The sequence below is a fragment of the Heptranchias perlo genome, chromosome 19, assembly GCF_035084215.1.
Source record: "Heptranchias perlo isolate sHepPer1 chromosome 19, sHepPer1.hap1, whole genome shotgun sequence".
NCBI lineage: Eukaryota > Metazoa > Chordata > Chondrichthyes > Hexanchiformes > Hexanchidae > Heptranchias > Heptranchias perlo.
The window spans coordinates 38,656,045-38,671,354 of NC_090343.1; positions in this window are offsets into that span (position 1 = coordinate 38,656,045).

The following is a 15,310-nucleotide window of genomic DNA, read 5'->3' on the forward strand; positions in this document are numbered from 1 at the left end:
AAACTACACTCCATCAAGGATGGAGGAGCACAGGGGTAAGGCTGCTTCCCGTTTCACGGACCACGCCCTCCAGGTGCTGCTGGACGGGGTCCGCATGAGGAGGGAGACGCTGTTCCCCATGGATGGAAGGAGGTGCCCTGCCAGCGCCACCAAGAGGGCATGGGAGGAGGTGGCCGCGGAGGTCACAAGCAGGGGAAACACCACCCGCACTTGGATTCAGTGCCGCAAGAGATTCAATGACCTCACCAGGTCCGGGAAAGTGAGTACACTAACGCACTCTGCCTCACTCCGTCTTCCACATCACCTCAAACACCTCACAACCCCATCTCGACTGACAGCACTGCGCTCCCGCACCAATCCTCACAGCCACCCAACTATCATCCTCACAGTGCCTGCACGTACCCACCATCTCTGTCCCCACTCGACCACTACCACACACTCCAATGCCCATACAATGGGATGGCCATGTGGCACACGCATCCTCCCATCCATCTGGCACACGCTCAACCCAATCACACCAATGCTTGAAGCGTCTCACATTGTAATCATCACTCAATAACGTTTTTGTGTTTTGCCCTCACAGGAGAAGAGGGCCAGGAACGCACGCAATAGGGCACGCACCGGAGGGGGCCCGCCACACGAGATGGCCCTGACAGACGCCGAGGTCGAGGCACTGGAGATCAGCCACACGCTGCATTGCCGTTGATGGCGGATGGCGAGTCTGGTTCTGGCAAAACGGCCGGTAAGGGAAAGCTGGCACTCATGACTCATGATCGTGAATGATCGTAGCATCACATGGCATATGCCGCACCGCCACATTTGGTCACATGCCTGATATTTCCCTCTGTTCTCTTGCAGGACCGTCTGCGATCGACGTCTCGGTTGAGGGCGATTCCTCAGAGGACATGCCCGTCTCTGAGGGTGCATCGTCACACATGAGCCTTGCATCCACCAGCGCAGATACACACACCTCGGTGGGTCCCCCCACTCAGCTAGTTGGGATTGCACATGGTGAGTCACCGCGCACACGTGCGCATGAGCAGACCCTGGTGGCAGGGTCAGCCGGGGAGGGTCCGCGTCGGTGGGAGCACTCTTCTCCAGGCTTTGCTCAGCCGGACCCAGATGCTGAACACAGGGGGCCACCAGTCAAAAGGAGAGTCGTCGAGGGGCACAGCACATTGCCGAGGTACTGGGAGAGGTGCCACGCGCACTCTCCACAATCGCACGGAGGATGGAGGAGTCCAACTCCTGCATGAGGGGAATGGTGGCACAGGTGCAGGAGGGTATCGCCGAGATAGTGTCGCAGGGACGTGAAGGCATCTCTGAGATAGTGTCGCGGGTAGGTGTGGGAACGTCTGCGGTGGAGGACAGGCTAGCCTCCCTCGAGCGTCACGCACAGCTCACCAATGAGTCCATCCAGGCCCTCACAACGGCTGTTCGGATTCAGGGTGAGCAACATTCTGCCGCCATCAACAGGTTGACAGATACATTGGAGGTGGCCTTGCAAGGTCTCACCCACGTCATCCAAACTGCCGTCCAGCAGGGTGGAAGGGGTGATGTGGGCCTTGGCCATGAGAGGGAAGATGGTGAACGGGGAAATGGAAGTGTGGACGCTACTCAAGGTGCCCCCACGTCTCACCCGTTGCCCCCCTCTCAACCAGTGCCCGCAATAGTCCATCCTCTCCAGGTGGCCGAGTCTGCCCCTGCACAGGTGCAGGAGGAGCAGTCTGTGGAGGTGCCCTCATGGGCACCGAAACCCAGGGGGCGTCGGCCCAAAGCATCTACCCGGTCAGGGCATGAACAGGAGCAACCTGCCACCACCTCTGCTGGAGCCACAGGGGTAGCACCACGTAGGGGTACCCGGAAACGAAAGCCTAAAGTTCCGTGAGCACACAGGGATTGCACCAGGGTGTTTGTCGTTTTTTAAAAATATTCTACTCTTTGAATGTCACCACAAAATAAACTCACTTTTTCTCACCAATGCTGCCACCTCTTGTCCATAATTCTGCAGCTTGTGCAATATGTCCCTTCCGTGCGCCTCATCATGACGACGACCACCCCGTCCCACCCATTGGGCATAATACAGTGGGTGCAGGTGTACAGGCACCACTCTTCTGTGGAGGGAGCCTGTATGGACCCTCGTCTGTGCACGTTATGACATGTGAACGCCTCACACAGTGTGATGTTAGGAGAACCGTTGGCATATGAGTGCCTCCCTGGCCTGACGAGCACGCAGGTGAGCCAGTGTTCGGCGCATGGGTCGTTCCTCCTCCTCTCCCTCTTCCTCCTCCTCATCTTCCTCCTCCACCTCCTCCTCATTGTCGTCCACAATGTGGGTGGCGGGTGTGCATGGGGCCTCCTCCAGCGGCACCCCTCTCTGTAGTGCCATGTTATGCAGGGCACAGCAGACAACTATAATTTGTCCCACTCTGAGTGGCGTGTATTGGAGCGCTCCCCCGGAACGATCAAGGCACCTGAAGCGCATCTTGAGCAGCCCTATAGCCTGCTCAATTGTAGACCTGGTAGCAATGTGGCTGTCATTATATCGACGCTGCGGCTCGGTAATGGGGTTCCTCAGAGGTGTCATAAGCCACGTGTGCAGGGGATATCCCTTGTCGCCGAGGAGCCAGCCGTTGCCGGTGTTGGGTGCGTGGAAGAGGGGCGGGACAGTGGACTCCCTGAGGACGAGGGCATCGTGGCAGCTGCCAGGGTATCTGGCGCACACGTGTAGGAATCTCTGGCGGTGGTCACAAATGAGCTGGGCGTTCATGGAGTGATACCCTTTCCTGTTGATAAACAGCCCTGGCTCATGTGGAGGTGCCCGTATTGCTATGTGGGTGCAATCGATTACACCCTGCACCCGTGGGAAGCCAGCCACAGCATGGAATCCAACCGCACTCTCCGTCTGGCTGCGCTCATCCATGGCGAAGTTGATGTAGGTCGAGGCCCTGCGGAACAACCCATCGGTGACCTGCCTTATGCACTTGTGTGCAGACGACTGACCGACCACGGTGATGTCCCCCGTGGCACCCTGGAAGGATCCGGAGGCGAAGAAGTTGAGGGCAGTGGTGACTTTGACAGCGACGGTTAAGAAGATGCTGCTTGGTCCATCCGGGAGCAGCTCGTCATTGAGGAGGCTACAGATGTCGGTGACTACCTGGCGAGTGACTCTGAGCCTACGTATGCACTGCTGCTCAGAGAAGTCCATGAAGCTGAGCCTCGGTCTGTAGACCCTGTGCGGAGGGTAGTGCCTCCTGCGATGCATCTCTCTCTGCGGATGCCCTCCATCCTGCTGTGCAGGTGGATCTGCCACAGCACCGTGTTTTGGGGATGCACGTCTCTGAGGCGGACGGCGTGGACTGCGAGGCTGCTGAGGCTGGTCATGCTGTTCGTCCTCCGAGGATGTCAACGCAGCACCCATCTGGCAGGTTTGTGCACGCTAGAAAAGTGTGTCCTCGCACAGGGGTTGGACTTCCACGCCGGTGAACCTTCTTGCTTGGAGGAGGGTGGTGGAGGGCAGGCGTTGCCCAATGTTACGGAGTGTCCTCCTGCGTTGGTGAAGGCTCTCCCCCCCCCCAACCTATGGAATGCACCTTGGCAGCTGCCACAGGCTGCTGGCTGCAACACGTCCGTTGGGAGTGAGAGTGTTTCTCCCAGTATGGGAAACAGTCTCATTTCACTGTAAAATCCGACACCTGTTAAATAAACAGCTCAATCAGGTCATTTAATGACCTGAAATACCAAGATAAATACACTCAAGTGGAACCCCGCTGGCTTTAATTGCCTGCGGGATTCCCACCAGCGGGGCTTGCGCGCGCACCCCCGCACGTCAGCGCGCAACCCGGAAGTGGGCGGGATCGAGGCGCGATCCGGTCCCGCTCCTCGAAACCAGGATTTTAGAGGCCCCCCCGCCGAGAACGCACCCGGAACCGGGTGCTAAAATCGGGCCCAATGACCTGAACAAGCAAAATAAATACACTCAAGTGGCATCCCGCTGGCTTTAATTGCCTGCGGGATTCCCACCAGCGGGGGCTACGCACGCACCCCCGCACGTCATTGGGGAACCCGGAAGTGGGCGGGATCGTGGCGTGATCCGGTCACGTGCCTGGATATCGGGATTTTCGGGGCCCCCCCGCTGGAAACCCACAGGTAACCCGCCGGTAAAATCGAGCCCCAGATGCTTAAAATGTTGTCCTTTGTCCCACATGACACTTTGAAAGTACAATAATACTCAGTCAATACAATCCTTTATGGAAGAATACTTGCTGTCTTTAGCCGGTCTGGTCTATATGTGACTCCAGTCCCAAACCAATGTGTTGACTCTCAACTGCCCTCTGCAGTGTCCCAGCAAGCCGTTCCATTGCAACAAGCTGCTATCTGCAGTGGTTCAAGGAGGCCCACCCCCAACTTCTCAAGGGCAACTAGGGATGGGCAATAAATGCCGACTTTGGCAGCGATGGCCAAATCCCCGAGAATGAATAAAAAGAAAGTCTAAGTATCCAACATTGAGAGTCTTTTTTCCACCTCCAATTTATTGTCCAAAAACCTTGTAAAAATAAGTGAGAAGTTGCAATGAGAAAGCTCTGCTCCGTGCTGACAAGTGCTGACACAGAATGAATGTCGATCAGAAAAACCTTCAAAAAGCACTATGCTACAAAAAAAATCATCATAAAATTAATTCACTTTTTCTTTTGCAATGACTATTACTGCAGGATGGTGGACATTTCAATTTATTTTCTATATAAAGGAAGCACTCTCTCCACAGAGAGCCGTGAAAACTTGTATGTATCTGCCTCATTAAGATGCAGTGAGCTGAACTGGAATAGACGTACAAATCTAGACTTGTATATGGAACTGCTTACACGAAGCTTGATGGCAGCAAATACATTGCTCTCTCATCACTCGTACTGTTCCATTGCCTAATTTATAAATTTCACTGAGACACAGATAATGATTCAGGATCAAGAGTTCACACATCAGGGAAAAAAAATCAATAGTGTGGCACCATCTCTAAACAATAACAATTAAAGGTTTCTAAAGCCTCTTTGTGAACAGCTGCTCTCAACGCCTTAAATGAAGTAAAGTTAAATTGAAGAGATAAAATTGGCAATACAATGTAATTGTGCATAAACAATGGCCAACACACTGAGTACAGAAGGACCATTTCAGCCTTTCATACTGAATCCAACATTGTACTTCATTGGCTGTGAAACACTTTGGGACATCCTGAGGTCATGAAAGATGCTTTTAAATGTAAGTCACTTTTTCTTGTACTGGGTGTAGTAATTGTGTAGGTTTTATCCAGTAAGAAGAATCAGGTATATAAAACAAGCTTCAGGAATAGAACGTTCTAGAAATACGCAACAGGTTGGTCAGCATCTGCAGAGACAAAAGACAAGTTAACATTTTGGCAAGCACAGTGGCAGCAAGATCTGCTTTCATGGTTAAAATAGTGTTTTGCATAAATTGTTGATGTGTTTACAAGATGACTGTTCAGAAGGTAGAGAGGAACTTACTGTGCGCATAGCTTACAATTATGGACAAAAACAAAATACTGTAGATGCTGGCAATCTGAAATAAAAACTGAAAATGCTGGAAATACTCAGCAGGTCAGGCAGCATCTGTGGAGAGAGAAACAGTTAATGGGCTCGATTTTCGGACGTCCGAGACAGCAGGTTTGTGGCGGGGGGGGCTCCGAAAATTGGGGATTCCCAGAGCGGATACGGAGCCCGGCTCCAACCCGCCCACTTCCGGGTTCCCCAGTGAGGCGTTTAGATGTGCGCACAGCCCCCGCAATTAAAGCTGGCAGGATCCCACTTAAACCAATTAATTAGATAGTTCAGGTTGTTTGCAAACCCGATTTGTAGGATATTTTAGGAGGGGTGGGATTTTCAACTCAACTGAGCATGTTTCCTGTACTGGGGGAAACACTCCCAGTTGAAATGGACGTGTTGCAGCCACCAACCTGTGGCAGCTGCAAAGTTCCATTTGACAGGTGGGGGTGGGGGGGAGGGAGACCCTCACTCATTGCAGGAGGCCACTCTGTCATTTTGGACAAAGTTTGGCCTCCACCACCCTCCTCCTAACAATAAAATTCACAAACTTGCAAACTCAACCCCGGTGTGCAGTCACATTTACCGATCTTGCGGACCCCCTCAAACGTACATCTTCCGGATGGGGGCCGCCATAGCTGCAGTCATGACCTCCTCGGAGGTCGAGCAGCATCACCAGCCTCGCCGGCCATGCCATCCACCTCTGACACGTGGAGCTCCACAACAGCATGCTGTGACACATCCACCTGCACAGCAGGAGGGAGGGCAACCGCAGAGAGAGATGCGTCGCAGAGGGCACTACCCTCGCCACAGGGTCCACAGACCGAGGCTCAGCTTCCTGGACCTCTCTGAGCAGCAGTGCACACGGAGGCTCAGAGTCACTCGACATGTAGTCGTGGACATCTGCAGCCTCCTTTATGCCGAGCCGCTTCCGGCTGGCCCGAGCACCATCTTCTTACCTGTCGCTGTCAAAGTCACCACTGCCCTCAACAATTTCTCCTCCGCATCCTTCCAGGATGCCACCGGGGACATCACCGACGTCTCTCAGTCGTCTGCACAAAAGAGCCCTGCAAATACACCTACACCCACTCTGCAGTGACACAATGGGTGGCATCAGGTGTGGATCTTCATGGTGATCCTCAGGAAAGGGCATTATTGCACAAACCAGACAAGATTTGCAAAGACGTGGCAGTAGTGGTGACAATATAATATGTAATGTGAGTTGATCAGAAATCAAGGGCTCGATGTTACCAGGGCTGCGGGTTCTCGGCGGGGGGGCTATCGGGCACGTGGGTAACACGCCCGGTGAAATTAGTCAGCCACCCGCTCGATCGCAGCCCAATTGGATCCACTTACCTGGTCTTCTGGGTTCCCCACTGCTGATCTGCGCGTCGGGCGGGCTGCGCATGCGCAGTAAGATCTGTCAGCTGGAGGAGCTCTATTTAAAGGGGCAGTCCTCCACTGACAAATGCTGCAACAAATAGAAAAACTTACAGCATGGAGCAGCCCAGGGGGAAGGCTGCTCCCAGTTTAATGATGCCTCACTCCAGGTATCATTAGATGGGGTGAGGAGGAGGGGGAGGACAGAGATCTTCCCCCCGGCGGGCGGGAGGAAGCGGCCTGCCTCTGCCGCCAGGAAGGCCTGGCTCGAGGTGGCAGAGGAGGTCACCTGCACCACCAACATATCGCGCACCTGCATACAGTGCAGGAGGTGCTGCAATGACCTCAGTAGGTCAGCCAAAGTGAGTACACTTACTCATTCCCCTACATTCCATCTGCCACATCACTGCCCCCACCCCACACCTCCTTCTGCACTGCCAACACTACTCTGTCACATCACCCCTCATACCGACTCAAACCTCATCCTCATCTTACCTGCACTTACTCACCTCGCCAGGACTCATCCCGCCACTACCACTCAACCCAATCCTCATACAATCTCATGGCTCTATCTCATACTCACCCTCTCTTTCACGGTCAGCCTCACTCAACCTGCCACTACCTGTGCTGCAGCCACAGGGCATGCATCAGATACGTCCAGTAGGCAGCGTAAGGCAAACGTGTCGTGAGCATGAAGGGGATGCACAAGGGTGTTTGAGGGTTTGTCATGGTTGTTACTTATATTGAATTTCTGACCAACTCACATCACATATTATATTGGCACCAGAACTGCCACGTCTTTGCGAATCTTGTCTGGTTTGTGCAATAATGCCCTTTCCTGAGGATCACTATGAAGATCCACAACTGATGACACCCATTGTGTCACTGCAGAGTGGTGTAGGTGTATTTGCAGGGCTCTTTTGTGCAGACGACTAAGAGACGTCGGCGATGTCCCCGGTGGCACCCTGGAAGGATGTGGAGGAGAAGTTGTTGAGGGCAGTGGTGACTTTGACAGTGACAGGTAAGAAGATGGTGCTTGGGCCAGCCAGGAGCAGCTTGGCATGAAGGAGGCTGCAGATGTCCACGACTACATGTCGAGTGACTCTGAGCCTCCGTGTGCACTGCTGCTCAGAGAGGTCCAGGAAGCTGAGCCTCGGTCTGTAGACCCAGTGGCGAGGGTAGTGCCCTCTGCGACGCATCTCTCTCTGCGGTAGCCCTCCCTCCTGCTGTACAGGTGAATGTGGCACAGCACTGTGTTGTGGAGCTCCAAGTGTCAGAGGTGGACGGCGTGGATGGCGAGGCTGCTGAGGCTGGTGATGCTGTTCGACCTCCGAGGAGGTCATGACTGCAGCTACGGCGGCCCCCATCCGGAAGATGTACATCTGAGGGGGTCCGCAAGGTAGGTACATGTCTCCGGACCCGGGGTAAGTGTGCAAGTTGGTGACTTTGATTGTCAGGAGGAGGGTGGTAGAGGCCAAACTTTGTCCCAAGTGACAGAGTGGCCTCCTGCAATGAGTGAGGGTCTCCCCCCCCCAACCTGTCAAATGGACCTTTGCAGCTGCCAGAGGCTGATGGCTGCAACAGGTCCATTTGAACTGGGAGTGTTTCCCCCAGTATGGGAAACAGTCCCAGTTTGCTATAAAATCCCACCCCTCCTCACATAATCCCTTAATCAGGTCAGTTAATGACCTGAACAAGCAAAATAAATAGCTTCAAGTGGAACCCCGCTGGCTTTAATTGCCTGCGGGATTCCCACCAGCTGGGGCTGCGCGCGCGCGCCTGCGCGTCAGTGGGGAACCCGGAAGTGGGCGGGTTGGAGCCCGGCTCCCGACCCGCTCCGGGATTCTCCGATTTTCGGAGCCCCCCCGCCAGGAACGCACCCTATAGCGGGTGCTAAAATGATGCCCGAAATATAAGTAAAAACCATGACAAACCCTCAAACACCCTTGTGCATCCCTTTCATGCTCACGACACGTTTGCCTCACGCTTCCTAGTACACATATGTGATTCATGCACTGTGGCTGCAGCACATGTAGTGGTAGGTTGGGTGAGGCTGACCGTAAAAGAGATGCATGAGAGGGTGAGTATAAGACGGGGCCATCGTGGTGGCAGAGGCAGGCCACTTCCTCCCATCCGCCGGGGAGAAGATCTCTGTCCTCCTCCTCCTCACCTCATCCAGTAGGACCTGGAGTGAGGCATCATTAAACCTGGGAGCAGCCTTCCCCCTGGGCTGCTCCATGCTGTAATTTTGGCTCCTTTCTGCAGCATCATTCAGTGGAGGACTGCCCCTTTAAATAGAGCTCCTCCAGCTGACAGCCTATGATGCGGGTGCGCAGTCCGCCCGCTGCGCAGCTTTCCAGCACGAAACCCGGAAGCCAAGGTAAGTGGCTTCAATTAGGCTGCGATTGCGTGCGGAGCACCCCGAATTCACTGGGCACGTTACCCACACGCCCAGTTGACCCCCCGCTGCCAACCCGTCTCCCTCCTAAAATCGAGCCAAATGTGTCAGGTCGAAGACCTTTTGTCAGAACACTAGTAACCAATTAAAAATATTAGGTGTCTTTCATCTTTTAACAAAATTAGAGATGTCCTTTCAGGCCCAACATTCAGTCTCCACTTTTTTTTTGAATAGCTGTATTGTGTACGGATCTAAATGGAAAATATCAAACCCTATAGCAACTCTTCAAAGAACTCCTCAGATGTCTCATGTGGACTAGTTAAAGATCTGTTGCTAATCAGCAGTATTTACCTTTTACTGCAGTGTATAATTTCCTACAAAAAATGCTAACTGGGCTCATTCAGAATCAGAGTTTGATTTTTAACAACTTTCTTAGAACTATGTATAAAATGTTTAGCATTTATGCTCCTCAGAAAGCGACCCAGTGCAGTTGAAAGCCATACAGAGCATCTGGACTTATCTGATCTCTATCAGGACAGAAGTAAAGGGACTACAGTTGGACTTAGCATCTTTGGGTTAGAGGGCGTAGAATTGGCCATGGTTTCAGTTCTTAGTGATTATGTAATGACCCTCGCTCGAAGGTGAGTGTGTGTGGATGTTGGTTAAGGATTCGATCTTGCCTAGCTGTGTTGCTTGATCCATGGCTGAATAATGTGCTGGTACTCATGATCTAGGCCAACAGCTGAAGAATACTCACTTGGCTAAGGCACAGGAGGGTTTCTGCACCATTCCTCAGTATTAGTCTCCACCTGCAGAAAAGGAGGAGAAGACAGAAGATTTTAAACTTTTATAATACTTTAAAACCATGTTCAACCTGCTCTGGAATACCGTGTAACCAGTGGTCTATAAGTTTTCTTTAACCAACAGATATCAAAGAATAGGATATTCTTCTAGTAAGTTCACAACATTATGTGAATAAAATAAAACCATATTCTATACATTGCAGCAGGTAACCAGCCTGACATAATGAAACGAATAACAGTTACTATGAATTGTACGGGATCCATCATTTTCACCCTGTGCTCCAAGTTATTTAATCAGAATAATATTTTGATCCCGATAATAAATTTAATTGTAATCAAGGACAGGTGAAATAACTTTTTGCATTTTTTTTCTATTGTAAAGAAATTCAAAGCATTCAGTGTTTATATCAAATGTTTTCACTGGAACAGCCCACCTCCTCCTTCTTGTCACCTCGTCCCCATCGTCCCTCACTGATGAAACCAAGCACATAAAATAGAAAGATAGAAAGAACTTGCCCTTATATAGCGCTTTTCATGGCCCCAGGACAAACCAAAGCATTTTCAGCCAATGAAGTGCTTTTGAAGTGTTGTCACTGATCTAATGTAGGAAACGCAACAGCCAATTTGCACACAGCAAGATCCCAGGAACAGCAATGGGATCATGACTAGATAATCTGTTTTAGTGAATGTTGGTTGAGGGATAAATATCGGCCAGGACACCAGGGAGAACTCGCCTGCTCTTCTTTGAAATAGTGTAATAGGATCATTTACATCCATTTGAGAGGGCAGACAGGGCCTTGGTTTAACGTCTCCTCTGAAAGACGGCACCTCCGACAGTGCAGAACTCCTTCAGTACTGCACTGGAGTGTTAGCCTGGATCATGTGCTCAACTCAGTGACACCTGAACCCACAACCTTCTGACTCAGAGGCGAGATTACTACCACTGAGCCGTGGCTGACACCTAAATGTTCTCAGTCCTCAGCCAATGCTGTCTGTAAATCAGATAGAGGACCTGCAGCTGCGTCATGGGTTGACTCAGGGTTGGATTCATCAGCTCTACTATGTATCTCCTTTATATAGCCCAGCTGAGACAGGAGAAGCTGGGAGAACCTATGTCGTACTAGCCCATGATGCAGCCAGTTAATACACTGATCACAACACTGCACTAATGATCACCTCAAACCATAAGGGATGTTAGTGAGAGAGGGATAGAGAGGATGAGAGAATGAAATGGGTGGAGATAGAGTCTGAACATTCCATGCTGTTGACCAGTGACCACTTCATGTAATAAAGACCAGTTCAAAGCCAGAGCTGGAAATTAACCTTCTTAAACTCATATACCAAGGACAGATAATGAATCATCAAAACATTTATTACATTTACTGCATCAACACTTCATTCAGATTGATTGTAAAAGAGATGTCCTAATTCACAGAGCCAGATCAGTTAATTTCATACTACAATCAAGGATGTCACTCGTCAAAGTGCTGCATAGCTTAAAGTTCCAGAATTCTTGACCATAATCCCTTCAGCTGGTTTGTTGCTGGCAAGATAATGACACTTGGTATGTTTGTAACTGTCGATAAATTGCAATGTGTGAGCAGCGTCTTTTTTATATATATATATATACCTGCAGGGGAATGTGATTCTCATCAACCTTGTAAGAGTGTGGTAAACTCAGCAGAAACTTGATATTTCAGTACACATTCACTCCATTCAGGTCCTACTGAAACCATAGGAAATAGGAACAGGGGGAGAAATGTTCTGCTGAAAATGACAAACTGCTTTTTAAAAAAAAATTCCCAAAAGCTTTTTTTTATAATATAAAAACAAGAGCCGAATTTTTGACTATCTTATCTGGGTGACCTCAATAAGGATAACATAAGAGGACCTTCAGGAGCTATCACACCAGTAGAATGACTAAATGTTGACAGCGTAATGCTGTATGGCCTGTGGGGATGTTTGTCTCATCAAAGGCTTCAGAGAAATGACAGAACGGCTGACTGAATCCAGGGGACAATAACTATGAGACAGCGAGCAGCCCATTGTGTTCACCAGGGTCACTCTGTTCACACATGGAGCACCAGTATCGTGTATTGTACTCTAACACCTCTCACCACCTAGTGGCAGTACTTGGGTATTACATCTAATGATACACGTGCACAAAATATAGTTTCTTGCAATGTACAGCTTATTCTAAAGAAAGAAAGAACTTGTATTTAATATAACGTCTTTTACGACCTCGGGACATCCCAACGTGATTCACAACCAATAAAGTACTTTTGAAGTGTAGTCACTGTTGTAACGTATCAGCCAATTTGCACACAGCAAGGTCCCTCAAACAGCAATGAAATAAATGACCAGATAATGTGTTTTAGTGATGGTTGTTGAGGGATAAATTTTGGCCAGGAAACCAGGAAAACTACCTTACTCTTCTCCAAATAGTACTGTGGGACCTTTTATGTTTGCCTGTGAGGGCAGACAGGGCCTCGGGTTAATGACTCATCTGAAAGATAGCACCTCCAACAGTGTAGTACTCCTGCAGTACTGGACTGAAGTGTCAGCCTAGATTATTGTACTCAAATCTCTGGAGTGGCACTTGAACCCATGACCTTCTGACTCACAGGCGAGAGTGTTACCTCAGAGCCATAACTAACACCAGAGTAGACTGCCTATGATATACAACTGACTGGATAGAATATACCTGCAACATCCTTGCTTGTCCTTTGTTTGGGTCCAGTTGTATAGATCCTGGATCATACCTGTAGTTATAGGGTATTTTGCTTTCTTGCTTTGCTATTGACAGTTACAATACACTGGGGCCTTAGGATCAAGCCATCAATCGGGTTTGAAACAAAGAAAATTAATTTAAGCAACTCCCTAGGCTTAAAAATGAAGTGGAACTAAAATCACTGAACATCATACATATTTAATTAGCCTCTTGGCCCTGCATGGACCTAGTATTGTACACTGAGACGAATTAGATACGCCACTTAATGTCAGTAGCTGCAAGTGTGTGACATGGCTGCATGTGTTAAAAATAACTGTCGGGTAGCAGAACATTACAATGGTGATAAGCTGCCGAGTGACTGAAAGCTGAACTCTTCTTATTCATGGATTTTAATTTTCTCTGCAAATTAATCTCATCAGAACATTAAAGCTTTGCCAGCACATGCTATTTGAATTTAAACATCACAGTGAATTATTCTGTGTATAAAATCAAACAGTTATCTATTCAGTACAATGTTTAATGCTTGGATCCAATTTATTAAATCAAATTTTTGGTCCATTTTATCCCTTTATTAGCTCCATTTTTTGCCTAATGCCCCACCCATGTGGGAAGGAGGGGGGAGACATTGATCTGATGTTTGGTCAATTGGAGATGGTCTTGTGTTTCTAGGATGGAGGGGAATTAACCACTGATAGCCTTTCAATGACATAGTCACATCATCCGTGACTGGCCAGAATTTGTTGTAGCAGGGCATCTAACTTGTAATAGTTAATTTTGGTGCCAGAGAGTTTGATTAGCAATCATTAACAATTATCACGTCGTTAAAATGGTACTTACGCTTGGAATGACAAGTCCTAATTTTCTGTGGCGAGTTTAATGGGCAATTAATGGGCAAATACAGCAAGTCCCTTAAAAAACACCCGGGGAGGCTAAGGACAAGATGCAGTTTTCGCGAACCTAACGGTCGAGCGGCATAGCTCATACTGCAACTTTTGGATATTCATATTTAACTGCACCTCTGCTCCTCACCTGAAGTTGCTGTACCATTTACTCATAAATAACGGCGAGCACCAATAGCCTTGCCGTTATTTTGCCAGCAAATTCTGGCCCAAAGTTTTTATGGTGATCAAGTTTCAGCTTTCCTAGAATAAAATTGTGGCACCATTGCTATTTTCTGTTACTAATTAAACTCTTAATTTCTTTCTTCAGTTTAATTAAGTGGGCTCCAAAGGATGGCCTGGGCAAAAGACTCAGGACTGAAAAGAGATAAAGTTCCCTGTTATTCCTGTCCCTCAGTACTACAAAATCACCCACCATACATTCCTCTTGCTGGTTCTGGGGATATAGGAGTACATTTTACGAGTTAATGCTCCTTGTGCAAAGTCTTGCTCGACAAGAGGGCAGATTGGACAATCAGGCAGAGAGTTCAGCGTGCCTGATTTGCGGTCTTCCAATTTTAAGTGCAATCTGCCTTCCCATTGAGTGAGATCCAATTCATTCAACTTGCCCCATATTTTGTAGGATTAGGCAAAGACTATTATGCTCAACAAGTCAGTCCCATTTTGATTTTGCCCATTTGTCTTTTCACCAATTTCCTCAAGATCTTTCTCTCCAGAATGTATTTTAAAATTTGTTCTTGGGATATGTATTTATTGTCTGTAACCCTGAGGGCATCAAGAGTGAACCACATAGTGTGGGACTGGAGTCACATGTAGGCCAGACCAGGTGGTTGAGGTGGGGTAGATTCCCTTCCCTGAAAGGACACTGCTGATCCAGTTAGGTTTTTACGACAATCCAAAAGGTCTCATGGTCATTTTCTGATACTAGACTACAGATTACCAGATTTATTGAATTTAATTTTACAATTGCCATGGTGAGATTTGAACTCACTGCGTTGCTAGTTCAGTACCACACCATTGGCTTCTGTTGCCTCTTGAACCCATTTAACTCATTCACTTCAATGGGTTTCCTTGGTAACATATTCCAAAGATCCATTATCCTTCAGGTAAAAGGTCCATCAGACTCATGTTCTACAACCTAACTTCCCAGTTTTTTAAACTTATGCCTCCTACTATTTTAACCCTTCACCACAGTGAATAGTTTGCTGGGATTTTCTTCTGCTTTTCAATAAACATATTCATGTTTCCATCTTACATTACCTAGTGTCTGATTTGTGTTCTGAACCAGTAATTGAGATATTCCCATCCCTTACTCTCAATATGAATTATTTTCATTACTGTGTTTCCAGCCCACCGAAACTCATTTCTCATTAAGTGTCCTGCCGCCAAATCAATTTTATTTTGAATGCACCAATGTTTCGCTCTGTTGCCTTGCTTATTAGATTATTCCAAACCTTTATCATTCTTTGATTAAAGAACGATTTTCCTGATATCTATTTTAAATGTTCAATAATAGACCTTTTCAGGATTCCTTATATAGGTCAAAG